The following is a 16,263-nucleotide window of genomic DNA, read 5'->3' as shown; positions in this document are numbered from 1 at the left end:
AGTGTAATTGTGATGATAGCAGAAGTAACTTAGCAGAAACAATATGGAAAAGTTTGTAGGCATTGGATCAGTGATTTGTTGGATGATATTCATCATGTGACCGTTACAACCTAGGGCGATACAACACTAGCTCCAGTTCATCGATATAACACTAGTACAACGAGCTGCTAAACAAACGGTTTTTAACCCCTTTTCGCGACGGCCTTCGAAACCGTCGCCAAGTGAGTGTGGGTGATAGGGGGGTCCTTCCCACATGACCCAGAAACCGTCGGGGATATGCCCTCCTGGCACACACGCTCGGCAAAATGAGGTCGTGTGCGACCGGCGAGCGCTCAAATACAGAAATACGTATAGTAGAGCTAAAAAAATACAATTATACGGCAAAATTGTTTCCGGTCGCAAGTACATCCCACACAGTCAGTCCCCGCTAAACGTTTTTGTTCGTATGTACATCCCACACAGTCGCCCCAAGGAAAACGTTTCCGTTCACAGGTACATCACACACAATTTGTCCTGTTAAATCGTTTTTGATAGCGTTGCCATTGCACACAATATTAATAATTTTATCGTTTGCGTTATTGAATGCATCACACACGGTGCGTAGAAGAAACTGTGTGGCAAAGGCTGTCCATCACACACAGTTTTTATGTGGTAAATGCTTGTGCCAGGTGGCCTAACACAAATGGTTTTCAAGAGGATGTCGTGTGTGATTGTTCATTAATCTAACACGGTTTATTCCTAGAAACTGTGTGCGTTATTGAATGCATCGCACATGGTGTTTTCTCAATAACCGTTTGCAATAGGAAAACCCAATTAGCAGGCTAATTATCCGATTATTCATAATCCATTTAGTAATCTAATTGACATTTCATGTTAATCACACAATATATTTCATTTTCATAATTGAAATACATCAGAGTACAACATCATATAGCTTCAGCTACCCCATTACACAACTACACCAGGACCAAGTTTCACATGCAACATCTATAACCTTTCGAAATTAGCATCATAGATGGTACATAGACAGATGCATCTCATCTGGAAAACTGCTGAAGCAGAAGGCGGATATTGAGCCTTCATTGATGTTGAAGGTCTTTGTAACTTTAGGCCAGTGCCTGTGGATGATTGATCGTCCATCCTTCGTCCTCTTCAGGAACACTTCAATATTGAACCGTGGGTGTTGTATGAATACCTCCCTCGCCTCCTGACCATACAGGTGGTTTGAGTGGTAATCATCAGTGAACTGCTTTGGAAAGGCCTGAAAACTAGGATGTGCATAAATATCTTCTCTATATTGGAAATGGGGCAAAGGAATAAAAAAGGCAAGGTATAATAGTTAGTACCATCCTGTAGTGAACGGATGTCTTCTTCATTGTGCAGACAAAGATCTTGTTGTTTTTTGTCGCTAATTTCTTTATCCTAACAATCTTTCTGAGTTTCTTGACTTGACTGATATTCATGGACAACTCATTTCCCCATATGCAAAAAGGGTTGAACAGTGGGTCAAAACCTCTGACAGCAGGACCTACATGTGCAAGACCGAATTACTAAAAACCTAAATATTAGAATGGTTCATGCAATTGCACAATAATGTGCTATTAGACAATGGACCATGCACGTGCTAACCTTGATTGTAAACCTCAGTGCTTCCCATTGTTTCCCTGCAACACATATAAGGTAGTTAGTCATCAGGTTAAGTAAGGGTTCGCATGCTATCAGTAAAATATGTGATAGAGGAGAAGGTGTCGCGATGTTTCGATGAGATAGCAATCGTTTTCTGTGGGAGTCGACTTTGACGATCCGACTACGATCGTGCGAAGACGTCGCACCTTAGCAATTGCTAAACCTACTTCCGAGGGGTTATTGACCGCACCGGAGCATGATCAACCTGACCACGAGGGTCTATTTCCTGCGAGCAAACGAAGAACAAGCAAGAAACATAGATTGCAATCTGGATATTGCGAATAAAAGAGGAAAGCTTTATTAATGAAGGTGGGGTTCTGTGACGCCTTGGTCTGGTCGTTGAACACAAACGAAGTACGTGAAGTTGCAGCTATGGCGAACTTTTAATCTAAACAAAACCCAAAGTCTAAACGGTGCCCTAAGGGCTGTATATATGGAGGAAGAGGGGGGAATTTTGCGTCCCTTGGGGAAGGGGTCCGAAACCAACCCTATCTCTTGTTTCCCCACACATACGGATTCTAAAAACAGCCTATGCTTATGTATTTCGAAATTACATGGGCCTGGCGCAATAATAAGGTGACGCAGCATCTAGAATAGCCTCTGGACGAAGTTTATGAAGTGGCATCTTGTATATTTCGTCCAAGGCTTCATGCACTCATTATGGTGGCTTCAAAGTCCTGAAATCATCACTTGTAACTCCGTTCTTGTTCCCCTTGCGCATGCCATCAACTCCATGCTTGTTCTTGCTCCAATGTTCATCCCTCTTATCCATGCCAGGCCCTTCATTTGTAAGCAAAACAAATGTATCCAATTTAGGAAGCATCACATTCTCATGAACATTAGAATCATTACCAAGAAACGAAAGTACCTGATAATTTAATTGGCGTGCGCGAGCTCTAGTAATTGGTCCAGTATATGTTGTAGTAGTGGCTGTGGGTGTAACAATGGTATTGATGTCCTCATCATCCTCCCCTTCTTGAAATGAAGTCGTCCTCGACGGAAGCTCATCTTCCTCACCCAAATAAGGCTTCAAATCTGCAATGTTAAAAGTGGGACTGACCCCAAAATCTGCAGGCAGCTCAAGTTTATATGCATTATCATTTATTTTCTCTAACGCCTTACAAGGACCATCAGCACGTGGCATTAGCTTTGATTTGCGCAAATTAGGAAACCTATCCTTACGCAAATGTAACCAATCAAGATCTCCAGGTGCAAAGACAACATGTTTTCTACCCTTATCTCTAGCAAGTTTATATTTAGCATTCATACGCTCAATGCTGTCCTTAGTTAACTCATGCATTTTTACGATCAATTCAGCACGTTGTTTAGCATCAAAATTAACCTTCTCCGAAGATGGAAGAGGCAACAAATCAATGGGTGCACAAGGTAGGAAACCATACACAACTTCAAAAGGGCACATCTTAGTAGTAGAATGCAATGAACGATTATAAGCAAATTCAATATGAGGCAAGCATTCTTCCCACATTTTCTTATTATTCTTCAAAACAACCTTAAGCATAGTAGACAATCTTGTATTGACTACTTCAGTTTGACCATCCGTTTGGGGGTGACAAGTAGTACTAAAAAGCAGTTTAGTCCCCAACATAGCCCATAAACATCTCCAAAAGTGGCTAAGAAATTTAGTATCACGATCTGAAACAATAGTATTTGGCAGACCATGCAAGCGAATAATTTCACGAAAGAACAAATCAGCAACATTAACAGCATCATCGCTTTTATGACATGGTATAAAGTGTGCCATTTTTGAGAATCTATCCACGACAACAAATATGCTGTCCCTCCCCTTCTTTGTTCGAGGTAAACCTAAAACAAAGTCCATAGATATATCCTCCCAAGGAACACTAGGTACAGGCAAAGGCATATATAAACCATGAGGATTGAGTCGTGACTTAGCTTTTTGACATGTAGTGCAGCGAGCAACAAAACGCTCAACATCCCATCTCATCTTTGGCCAAAAGAAATGTGTAGCAAGTACGTCCTCCATCTTCTTCACGCCAAAGTGTCCCATTAATCCTCCTCCATGTGCCTCCTGCAACAACAAAAGACGAACAGAGCTAGCAGGAATGCATAGCTTGTTAGCACGGAACACAAAGCCATCACTAATAATGAACTTGTTCCATGTTCTTCCTTCTTTACAATTCTGCATTACATCTTTAAAATCAGCATCATGCACATATTGATCTTTGATGGTCTCCAAACCAAATATTTTGAAGTCAAGTTGTGAAAGCATAGTACAGCGACGAGACAAAGCATCAGCAATAACATTTTCTTTACCCTTCTTGTGTTTAATGACATAAGGGGAAGTCTCAATGAATTCAACCCATTTAGCATGTCTACGATTCAGTTTAGCTTGACTTTTAATATGTTTCAAAGATTCATGATGAGAATGTATAACAAATTCTTTGGGCCATAAATAATGTTGCCATGTCTCTAAAGTCCGAACAAGAGCATATAATTCCTTATCATAAGTAGAATAGTTCAGACTAGGCCCACTCAATTTTTCAGAAAAGTATGCAACAGGTTTGCCATCTTGTAATAACACACCTCCTAATCCAATTCCACTAGCATCACATTCAAGCTCAAAATTCTTATTAAAATCAGGAAGTTGGAGTAAAGGAGCATGTGTCAACTTATCTTTCAATACCGTGAAGGCTTCTTCCTGTGCGGTACCCCAAACAAAAGGCACATCCTTCTTTGTAAGCTCGTTGAGAGGTGCAGCAATGGTGCTGAAATCTCTTACAAAACGCCTATAGAATCTAGCGAGGCCAAGAAAACTCCTCACTTGTGTGACCGTTTTGGGCTGCGGCCAACTCTCAATAGCTTCAATCTTGGCTTTATCAACATCAATTCCCTGTGGAGTAACAGCATAGCCAAGAAAAGATACTCGGTCGGTGCAAAAGGTGCACTTGCCAAGGTTACCAAACAAACGTGCATCACGTAGAGCAATAAAAATAGCACTAAATGTTCCAAATGTTCTTCCAAAGATTTGCTATAAATCAGTATATCATCAAAATAGACTACCACAAATCGTCCAATGAAAGCACATAAAACTTCGTTCATTAGTCTCATGAAAGTACTAGGTGCATTAGTTAACCCAAAAGGCATGACTAACCACTCATATAAACCAAACTTAGTTTTAAATACTATTTTCCATTCATCTCCCAATTTCATACGAATTTGATGGTATCCACTACGCAAATCAACTTTGGAGAATATTGTAGAGCCACTCAATTCATCAAGCATTTCATCTAGCCAAGGAATAGGATGACGATAATGAATAGTAATATTATTAATGCCTCTACAATCAACACACATACGCGACGTACCATCATTTTTAGGCACTAGTATAATAGGAACAGCACAAGGACTAAGAGATTCCCGTATATAACCTTTGTCGAGCAGCTCCTGTACTTGACGCATAATCTCCTTCGTCTCCTCTGGATTGGTACGGTATGGTGCACGGTTGGGTAGCGATGCACCGGGAATTAAGTCAATTTGATGCTCAATCCCTCGAATAGGTGGTAATCCCGGTGGCACGTCTTGTGGGAAGACGTCAGCGAACTCCTGCAAAATGTTAGTGACAGCAGGGGGCAAAGAGGAAGGCACGTCCTCAAATGAAAATAATGCCTCTTTGCACACAAAAGCATAGCAAACAGATTTGCTAAAATCTAGCTCATCAATATCAGATTTGGTGGCAAGTAAACATGCACTTTTCAATTTAATTTCAGAAGCAACACTAGATGGTTTATTATTAGGCTTCATTTGTTGCTCAAATTCTTTTGCCACAATCTGATTTTCACTCTTATTTTTCTCCTGTTTTGCTTTATTAGCTCTATTAATATCATCTTTCTAAATGGAATCAGGAGTCATAGGAAGCAAAGTAATATTTTTATCCTTATGAACAAGAGTATACTAATTGTTTCTACCATGGTGTACAGAATTTTTATCAAATTGCCATGGTCTACCAAGTAATGAGGAACATGCTTGCATAGGTACCACATCACAATCAACATAATCAGCATATGTAGAGATACTAAAATGCACATGAACAGTACGTGTTACCTTAACCTTGCCGCTGTTGTTGAACCATAGGATGTAGTAACGATGTGGATGTGGTCTTGTGTTGAGAGATAGCTTCTCCACCATCTCCATGCTAGCCAAGTTGTTGCAGCACCCTCCATCTATGATGACGCGAATAGAACGTTCCTTCACAACTCCCTTTGTATGGAACAAATTATGCCTCTGATTTTGCTCAGCTTGTGTAACCTGCACACTCAAAACACGTTGAGCAACTAAACATTCATACCTGTCAGCATCTTCAGCAGCCATGTATTGCGTCTCATGATCAGAATCATCTCCACCGTGTTCTTCATGTGTAATAAGAGCCAAAGTCTCCTCATCATAGTCACTAGCGGACTCATACCCACCATCCTCAGTAGCAATCATCACACGCTGAGATTTGCATTCTCTTGCAAAATGTCCTCTTCCCTTACAATGACGACAAATAATATCACTTGTGTGCCCTGTTGACGCCATGGAAGAAGAAGAGCTATGCACAGGCCCGGCAGGTGTGCTCTTGGCAGAGAGTGGTGGTTGTGCCTGCTTTCTTGTATCACGGCTGGAGGTGGCACCTGATGGAGGTGATGGTGCAGTGGAAGTAGAGGATGCACGCGGTGTCCATGATGAAGGTCGACCTGCAGAAAAGTTAGTTCGCGCCAATGCCTGTCGATCCTGCACTTCATGTTCAGCTTTACAAGCAAGATGGAATAAACGAGTGATATTATTATACTCCTTATACTCTAGAATGGTCTGAATCCCTCTATTTTAACCACCCATAAAACGTGCAAGCATAGCTTCATTCTCCTCAACAATACCACATCTAATCATGCCAGTTTGTAATTCCTGATAATATTCTTCTACATAATTTTTTCCTTGTCTTAAATGCTGCAATTTTTGAATTAATTCATGTTGATAATATGGTGGAACCCAACGAGTACGCATAGCAGTTTTCAAAGCAGCTCAAGTAGCTGGAATAGGATATAATCTACAATGTTCAGACCACCAAACACATGCAAAGCTAGTGAAAGCACAAACAGCAGCAGGAACACGTCTCTCCTCAGGATATTGTAAACATGTAAATCATTGTTTAGTTTCTAACTCCCAAGTAAGATATATATCAGGAACATATCTACCCTCAAATGGTGGAATATTCAATTTCTGTTTAGGGAGATGGTCATGATCTCGTACCTGAGGGAGAGCCCTACCATTGCCATTATTTGCATGTGGACGACCTGGTGGTTGCACGTAGTTCTGATTTTGATCAACCTCATCCTCGTAATCTCCCGCATAATCATCCTCCTCCCCATCAATAGCAGGAGCCACATAATTATCAACAGCATCACCAACAGTTTGGCCTGGCTGAAGAGGAACACGGCTTGCTCGGTGGAGGGCTGTTTCGCGACGTGGAGGTAGTCGTTGTTGTTGTTTTTGTTGTTGTTGTTGTTGTTGTTGTTGTTGTTGTTGTTGTTGTTGTTGTTGTTGTTGTTGTTGTTGTTGTTGTTGTTGTTGTTGTTGTTGTTGTTGTTGTTGTTGTTGTTGTTGTTGTTGTTGTTGTTGTTGTTGTTGTTGTTGCAGAGGTGCGGCAGGTGCAGCCGGTGGTGGAAGACGCGCAAGCAATTCATTAAATCTGTTATCGAGCTTTGTTTCGAATGTCTTCTCAAGGCCAGTGATCTTCTCCATGGCCTCTTCAAAATTGTTCAGCACATCTTGCACCTGTTCAGTCATCATTTGCTGAAACTTATCATGAAGCTCCTTGTTCGTTAAGTTCTTCCAGTCAATCTCATCGGCTTGTGATTCTGGCATGGTTAGCAGCAATAGAAACACACAAGAATATGATCCTACAGACTACTAACAAGTGGTGGTGGTGGTGGGTGTCACATATTCGTCAAGCAAATCTCAAATTCTTACCAGTTCTTACCCCGTAGTAGGCGGTGATCGGCAACCGATGTAGTCAGAACTCTCAAAGCTTGGATAAAGCGATTACCAGGGAGAGTCAAACACACGATGTAGATGTACGTGGAGCTGGGAAGGCTTATAATATGGTAGCAAAAAGGGTCAGCAATATTCAATTCAGATATGCAAAGTTGAATAAACGCTCAACGACGGTATTGCGCTGGTCCTAGGCTAGACCGTACTAGAGACGCGAGCCTAGAACACTAACAAAATCACGGCGCTGCACGTAAACAAGGGAGGAGCACACTCTGATTTTTTTTCTTTTTTCACTTTTTTTGCACTTTTTTTCCTCTTTTTTTTGCTCCCCAACATTTTTTTTCGAAAAAGTCTACAAATGTCCTAAAAACCGCCTAGCCAGAATTTTCCAGACTTCGTTTTTTTTGAAACTAGAACTATTTTTCTTCTACGAATGGCTCGAAAGTTGGGGAGTCCTACTCTGTCACGACTCGGAGTACTGCGTGATCTGGAAATCGAGAACAAAGCAACAATTACTGGACTCGGACTGGTGGCGGAGATGAATCTGGTGGAAACTCAGACTGGTGGCGGATATATGCAGGGCGGTGGAACACGGACTGGTAGCGAATCTGTGATGGCAGTGGGCTCGGATTAGCGTGATGGCGGTGGATATGTGGTATATGGTAGCGGCGATGACGATGGTGGTATATGGCAGCGGTGATGACGATGGTGGTATATGGCAGCGGTGATGATGATGGTGCGGCGGCGGCGTGACAACTTGTCAACAGAACTCGAAACTCTAAAGGACTAGCCGCTAGGACCAGCAACTTGACACGACGATGCAACCACAAATTCAACAAAGCAAATACCGAAAAGATTATGCAAAGGCTCAGATTGGTTCGGATAAGATGAAGTAACCCTAATTTTTTTGGCTTTTTCATGGACTATAGGTATGAAGAACATACTCGATCTAAATTACGAAAAACTTTAAATCTCACCGAGCAACCTGGAAATCTGATACCACTTGATAGAGGCGAAGGTGTCCCGATGTTTTGATGAGATAGCAATCGTTTTCTTTGGGAGTCGACTTTGACGATCCGACTACGATCGTGCGAAGACGTCGCGCCTTAGCAATCGCTAAACCAACTTCCGAGGGGTTATTGACCACCCCGGAGCACGATCAACCTGACCACGAGGGTCTATTTCCTGCGAGCAAACGAAGAACAAGCAAGAAACTGAGATTGCAATCTGGATATTGCGAATAAAAGAGGAAAACTTTATTAATGAAGGTGGGGTTCTGTGACACCTTGGTCTGGTCGTTGAACACAAACGAAGTACGCGAAGTTGCAGCTATGGCGAACTTTTAATCTAAACAAAACCGAAAGTCTAAACGGTGCCCTAAGGGCTGTATATATGGAGGAAGAGGGGGGAATTTCGTGGCCCTTGGGGAAGGGGTCCGAAGCCAACCCTATCTCTTGTTTCCCACACATACGGACTCTAAAAACAGCTTATGCTTATGTATTTCGAAATTACATGGGCCTGGCCCAATAATAAGGTGACACAGCACCTAGAATAGCCTCTGGACGAAGTTTATGAAGTGGCATCTTGTATATTTCGTCCAAGGCTTCATGCACTCATTATGGTGGCTTCAAAGTCCTGAAATCATCACTTGTAACTCCGTTCTTGTTCCCCTTGCGCATGCCATCAACTCCATGCTTGTTCTTGCTCCAATGTTCATCCCTCTTATCCATGCCAGGCCCTTCATTTGTAAGCAAAACAAATGTATCCAATTTAGGCAGCATCATATTCTCATGAACATTAGAATCATTACCAAGAAATGAAAGTACCTGATAATTTAATGGCGTGCGCAAGCTCTAGTAATTGGTCCAGTATATGTTGTAGTAGGGGCTGTGGGTGTAACAATGGTATTGATGTCCTCATCAATATGTTGATGAAAAATAAGCACATTACAGATTCATCAGATTAATTCAAGCCACATGGAAAACCCATTTATCCAAACCAAGCATGATTAAGAACTAGGAAATATAGCAATTTTATATGTTTCTCATGTATTACGTGTAGCCAAATTCGATTTATTCCTCACATGCACAACAATACAAAATTCTACCCACGACAATTGGACATCGCAGTGTAGAATTGAACCAAGCAGTTAGCTAAACACCACAACAAATGAACCAAACATTAATTGAGCACCACATTGCACAATATAACATACTCCTAATAGAAGATCAGACAATTAACCAAACCAAGCATGCATAACAACTTGGAAATATAGCAATTGTATTTGTTTCTCATGTATCTAGTACAGCCAAATTCGATTTATTTCTCACATGGTATACAATAACAGAATGCAGCCACAACAATTAAACATCGCATTGCATAATTGAACCAAGCAGTTAACTAAACACCACAACAAATGAACCAAATGTTAACTGAGCACCACATTGCACAATATGATATACTCGTAATAGAAGATCAGACAGTTAACCAAACCAAGCATGCTTAACAACTTGGAAATATTGCACCCTGAAGAATTGAACATCACATTTGCAGAATTGAACCAAGCAGTTAACTGAACACCATATTGCACGACATATAGAACATATACACTATAGCAGAAGATTGCATGGTAAAAGTAGATATCACAATTCACTAGAATTTTTTAAGGAAAGGCAGTAGCTAGCAAACGATGGCCTCAAGAAAACGCCACGAACTGTCATTTAAAGCAGCCAACCGCGTCGCGGTGTTGGCGCGCGAGGCGTCAACGGTGGCCCCGACGGCGAGGTGCTCCTCCAAGATCTGGGGGTCGGCATGAATGGCTGCCATCGCGACCTCATCCGCGCGTGCAGCCGCGATTTGTTTCTCCGCTGCCAAATGCTCCTTGAGATCTTGGCTATACTGCGTGCACCATGGCTTAGGGCGGCGCTTATTTGGTGGAGGGGTCGGTGATTTGGGTGGAAGGTGTCACGCTCGCGCCGGCGGTCGGGGCATGTGGGATGTGGAAGGAGGAGGAGGAGGAGGGTCGGGTGTGGATTACCTGCCTGGATAGGCAAGGCCGAGCAGCGTGAAGGAGGGTCGCCGGCGAGGAGGCGGCCCTGCAAGCAAGGAGTGAAGGTTTCAACTTGGAAAGGAAGGCGGAAAGAGGGGAAATGTGGCTTTTGGTAAGGGGGAGGGGGCGGGGAGGTAGATATTTCCGTGGAAGCCGAAAATTTGGAATCGCTTCAGCGAAAAACTGGTGCGCAAAGTGTCATTAGACACAGTCCCTTATTCAGAACTGTGTACGATATGTGAACATCACAAACGATTCAGATAGCTTACCCCGTGTGTGTTGAGTTTGAACGTCAAAAATTTTGGTTCGAATTTCCCTGGTTACAGTGGTCATCCACGTCATTGCATAATTTTGGTACACAAAGGAGAACAACTTCTTAATCGAGAAAGTTCAACAATTAAACAGAGCTAGCTAACCTAAACATTACTCTAACAAATTAAAGACCGGCGCTCTTAATTAAACAAAACAAAGGGTACTACTATGGCTGGTGCTCGTCGATCTCCGCCGCCGCCTCCATGTCCAGCTCGCGCCCGACGGTCTCCTGGGGAAGGGGGTCCATGGCATCAATTGCACCATACTCAGCAAGCATCTTGCCATCCGCGTCCGTCATATCTTTGGCATAGGCTGCCACGAGCTGGGCATGGGCGGCCGCGATCTGGGCTCTGGCGGGCTCCGTCATGGCAAGGTATGCCGCGCAGGAACAGAGGGCTGCTTGAACTTTCTCGGCGATTGCCAGCTCTTCGGCCGTGGGTTGCCGACCGTTGTCGGAGAAGCTTCGTTCGATTTGTGCAGGGACCGCCATGAGCTGGGCGTGGACGGCCTCGACATGGTAGTGGGCGGCCTCCATCAGGGCTAAGGCCGCCGCTGCAGAACGGACAGCTGCTGTGCCACTCTCGCCAGTGGCTATCCCCGAGGCAGATGCTGCTACCGTCACCCGAGAAGCAACAGCGGCCGTTTGGGCTGCCTTGGCCGCCCGGACGTAGACTGTGATCGCCCTCACGAAGCTTGTTAGCACGCGCCTGGCAGCTGCGGCTGCGCTCTCGCCAGAGTGGGCCGCCGAAGTTGCCCTCACGACGTGGGTCCACGTCCCCATCTTTCACCGGCGACTAATGAATAGTGAAACGATATTTGGGGAGTGAGCTAGTGTGCTTGACACGCCGGCTATGGACTGTAGCCGACGCACCTTCTCGAGTAAGCCATAGGCGTACTATACACCGACGGTGCTCCAAGATATTTTGTGCTGCATCTCACACGGTTGGTGATAATAAACTGTGTGTGATCTACTTGATTTATCATCTTGATTTGAATTACGTAATGGGGTCACAACATGCCGTGGTAAATTTTTTGTCCCATTTGGGGCAGGTTTGGGTATAAGCTGCTCAGAAACCAGAGCTTCTCACCACAAGCGTGATGGTTTCGGTAGGGAACATGCCACCTTTGGGGACGAAACGATATCCGTTTCCTCTTATTGCTTTCAAAATCTTTCGAGTGTCAACATAAAACAACAGGAGAGTTGTGTTTAATTTTGGAATTTTTCGGGGTTCGTTTGGACATTTTTATACATTAACTGGGTTTTCCAGGCATTTTATGCGCATAACAAATTTGAACTACATGCACATTCTCTAGTGTGTATAAACTGGTTGAAAAATCAAATATGTGTCCTTGGTTGCATGCTTAGGTCCCATGGAAGAAATGGGAATGAATTTCACACACCCTGCCATCGTCACTCGGCCAAAAACATTGAGATACCTGGTTTTTAAATTCTAGTAAATCCAAAAATCGTCTAAAATTCATGAAACTTGGCATGCTATCATGGAGCGGCATCAACATGCCGTGGTAAATTTTTTGTCCCATTTGGAGCAGGTTTGGGTATAAGCTTCTCAGAAACCAGAGCTTCTCACAACAAGCATGATGGTTTCGGTAGGGAACGTGCCACCTTTGGGGATGAAACGATATTAGTTGCCTCTTATTGCTTTCAAAATCTTTCGAGTGTCAACTTAGAACAATAGGAGTGTTGTGTTCAATTTTGGAAATTTTTGGGGTTCGTTTGGACATTTTTATACATTAACTGGGTTTTCCAGGCATTTTATCCGCATAATTCAAATTTGAAGTAAATGCACATTCTCCAGTGCATATAAACTGGTTGAAAAATCAAATATGTGTCCTTGTTTGCATGCTTAGGTCCCATGCAAGAAATGGGAATGAATTTCACACACCTTGCCACCTTCACTCGGCCACAAACATTGAGATACCTGGTTTTTAAATTCTAGTAAATCCCAAACTCGTCTAAAATTCATGAAACATGGCATGCTATCATGGAGTGGCATCAACATGCCATGGTAAATTTTTTGTCCCATTTGGGGCAGGTTTGGGTATAAGCTTCTCAGAAACCAGAGCTGCTCACAACAAGCGTGATGGTTTTGGTAGGGAACGTGCCACCTTTGGGGACAAAACGATATCTACTGCCTCTTATTGCTTTCAAAATCTTTCGACTGTCAACTTAGAACAACAGGAGTGTTGTGTTCAATTTTGGAAATTTTCGGGGTTCGTTTGGACATTTTTATACATTAACTGGGTTTTCCTGGCATTTTATGCGCATAATTCAAATTTTAACTACATGCACATTCTCCAGTGCATATAAACTGGTTGAAAAATCAAATATGTGTCCCTGGTTGCATGTTAGGTCCCATGCAAGAAATAGGAATGAATTTCACACACCCTGCCACCGTCACTCGGCCGCAAACATTGAGATACCTGGTTTTTAAATTTTAGTAAATACAAAACTCATCTGAAATTCATGAAACTTGGCATGCTATCATGGAGCAGCATCAACATGCCGCGGAAATTTTTGTCCAATTTGGGGCAGGTTTGGGTATAAGCTTCGCACAAACCAGAGCTTCTCACAACAAGCGGGATGGTTGTGGTAGGGAACATGCCACCTTTGGGGACGAAAGGATGTTGTCGAAGCGTCTTATGCATCCTCTCAGTTGGGTAGCGTCTTCTGCATCCTCTCAGTTGGGTAGCGTCTTCTGCATCCTCTCAGTTGGGTAGCACCAACGATTTTGCACGGGCCTCCCCAATCTTGCCTCGGTCGGGAGATGCAAAATCAAATGTTGCATTGGATTAAAGAAGCCCGGTGGAAAGATCTTCTCTAACTTGCAGATCAACTCCGGCGCCAACTCTTCCATTTCTTCTAGCACGCCAGGCGATAGTTCTTTTGCACAAAGAACACGGAAGAAATAGCTGAGTTCTGCCAGTACTAGCCATTCATCCTCAGGGATGAAGCCACGCAACATCACCGGCATTACCCACTCAATCCATATGTGCCAATCATGACTCTTGAGACCAAATATCTTCAATTTATCAAGACTGGCTCCCCTCTGTAGATTCGCTGCATACCCATCGGGGAACATCAACTGCATTTTCACCCACAAGATAATTTCCCTCATAGCTGGCCTTCCAAGATTGAACCATGCCTTTGGCTTCGTCCAGTTCTGCTTTCCTTTCAGTTCTTTCATGTTTTGTAACGGCCTATCACATAGCGCCTCCAGATCGACTCTAGCCTTAGTATTATCCTTTGACTTCCCATCTATGCCGAACAATGTACCAAAAGTGCCTCGGCGATATTCTTCTCAGTGTGCATCACGTCGATGTTGTGTGGGCAAAGGAGGTCTTTGAAGTAAGGCAGATCCCATAAGCATGTTTTGTGAGTCCAGGCGTGCTTAGAATTATACCCCTTGAAGTACCCTGGACGCTCTGGATCTGGCTCGAGAGCGTTTAACTGATCCAGGGTCTGTTGGCCTGTCAATGCATGTGGTGCAGAGTTTTTGACAACTCTACCTCTGATGAAGTTCTTCTTGTCTTTCCTGAACTTATGGCGAGGATTCAGGAACTGTCTATGCATGTCGAAGCAAGAAAACTTGCGACCGGCCTGAAGCCAACGAAACTCAAGAGCTCCCTTGCATGTGGGGCACGGGAACCTTCCATGCACACACCAGCCAACGAATAGCGCATACGCCGGCAAGTCATGCGTCGAGTACATGTACCAGACACGCATTATGAAGTTCCGTTTGCTATAGGCATCGTATGTCTTGAACCCATTATCCCAGGCTTCTTGCAATTCGTCCTTAAGCGGTTGCATGTACACATTCATATTTTTCCCCGGATAGTTGGGCCCTGGAATTATCAACGTCAGGAAAATGTTCTTTCTTTGCATAATCTGTCCGGGGGGGATTGAGTGGAAAGACAAATACGGGCCAACAACTGTATTGGGCTGCCGTCATACCAAACACACTGAACCCATCCGTGCTGATGCCGACTCGAGGATGCCTCGGATCTGCCGCTTTGTCACCATGTAATTCATCAAACTTTTTCCACGCAACACCATCCGATGTGTGTACAATCATCAGATTCCCATCTGCATCTAGTTCGGTTCTTTTGCCCGTTTTGTGCCATGTCATCTGTCTGGCCGTCTCTTCGACCATGAAAAGACGTTGAAGTCTTGGTACGATTGGCATATACCGAAGAACACTAACGGGGATTTTGGTCTGTGTCTTCTCACCCATACCGTTGTCTACCACAACATACCTGGAAGACTTGCAAATGGGACAATAGTTCAAGTCCGCATAGTCAAGCCTAAACAAGACACATCCTTTCTCACAGGCATGTATCTTATCATAGGGCATCTTCAGTGCACGGAGGATTTTGTATGACTGGTACAGGTTTGCAGGCATTACATGGCCTTTGGGTAGAAAGCGTCCAAATACTGTCATCATTGCATCGTAGCATTCTCTGTCCAAGTTGAACTGAGCCTTCAGATCCATTACTTGTGAGATGGCATCCAACTGACAAAGCTCAGTGTGCTCATGGAGCGGACGTTTTGAAGACTCCAACATTTCATTGAAGGCCTTTGCAGATTCCTCCATCTCCTCGTCTGAATCCCGAGCATCATCAAAGTCTTGCACCATGTTTTCCATCCCGGTACCATGCTCGTCGGTGCGACGACGATCCACCTCAGCTCGGTCACGTTGGGCAGACTCACCATGAAATGTCCACACCGTATAATCGGGCGTAAAACCACTCTTCTGCAGGTGTTTGCCCATTTCAGCCTCTGTCCTCTTTTCCCAATTGCCGCACCGTAAACAGGGGCACCAGGTTTTCCTCTGGCCATTTGCAAATGCGGCTCGCACAAACCCCATGGTTTTTGTGAACCATTCAGTGCTCCATTTGTTCTGACCAGTGTGACCGGTGTACATCCACGCACGATCACTCATCTTGACTTTCAGAGCTACTAGACACACAACAAATATATATATATATATATATATATATATATATATAATTCAGCATGTATGTATTCATCAGTTGATCTACTTTGTCAATTTTATTACGTCCATGCAACCTACACTCTAATAGGTAATGATAGGTCCTAAGCCCACCCGAGTATGTTTAGATTGGGTTCATTTTCCCATGCTATGCCCCGGATCCTACGCAAAATTTCGGCAGCACCTCCCCGCTGT

The sequence above is a fragment of the Triticum aestivum genome, chromosome 1D, assembly GCF_018294505.1.
Source record: "Triticum aestivum cultivar Chinese Spring chromosome 1D, IWGSC CS RefSeq v2.1, whole genome shotgun sequence".
In the NCBI taxonomy this organism is placed as follows: Eukaryota; Viridiplantae; Streptophyta; class Magnoliopsida; order Poales; family Poaceae; genus Triticum; species Triticum aestivum.
This window is presented reverse-complemented; position numbering follows the sequence as displayed.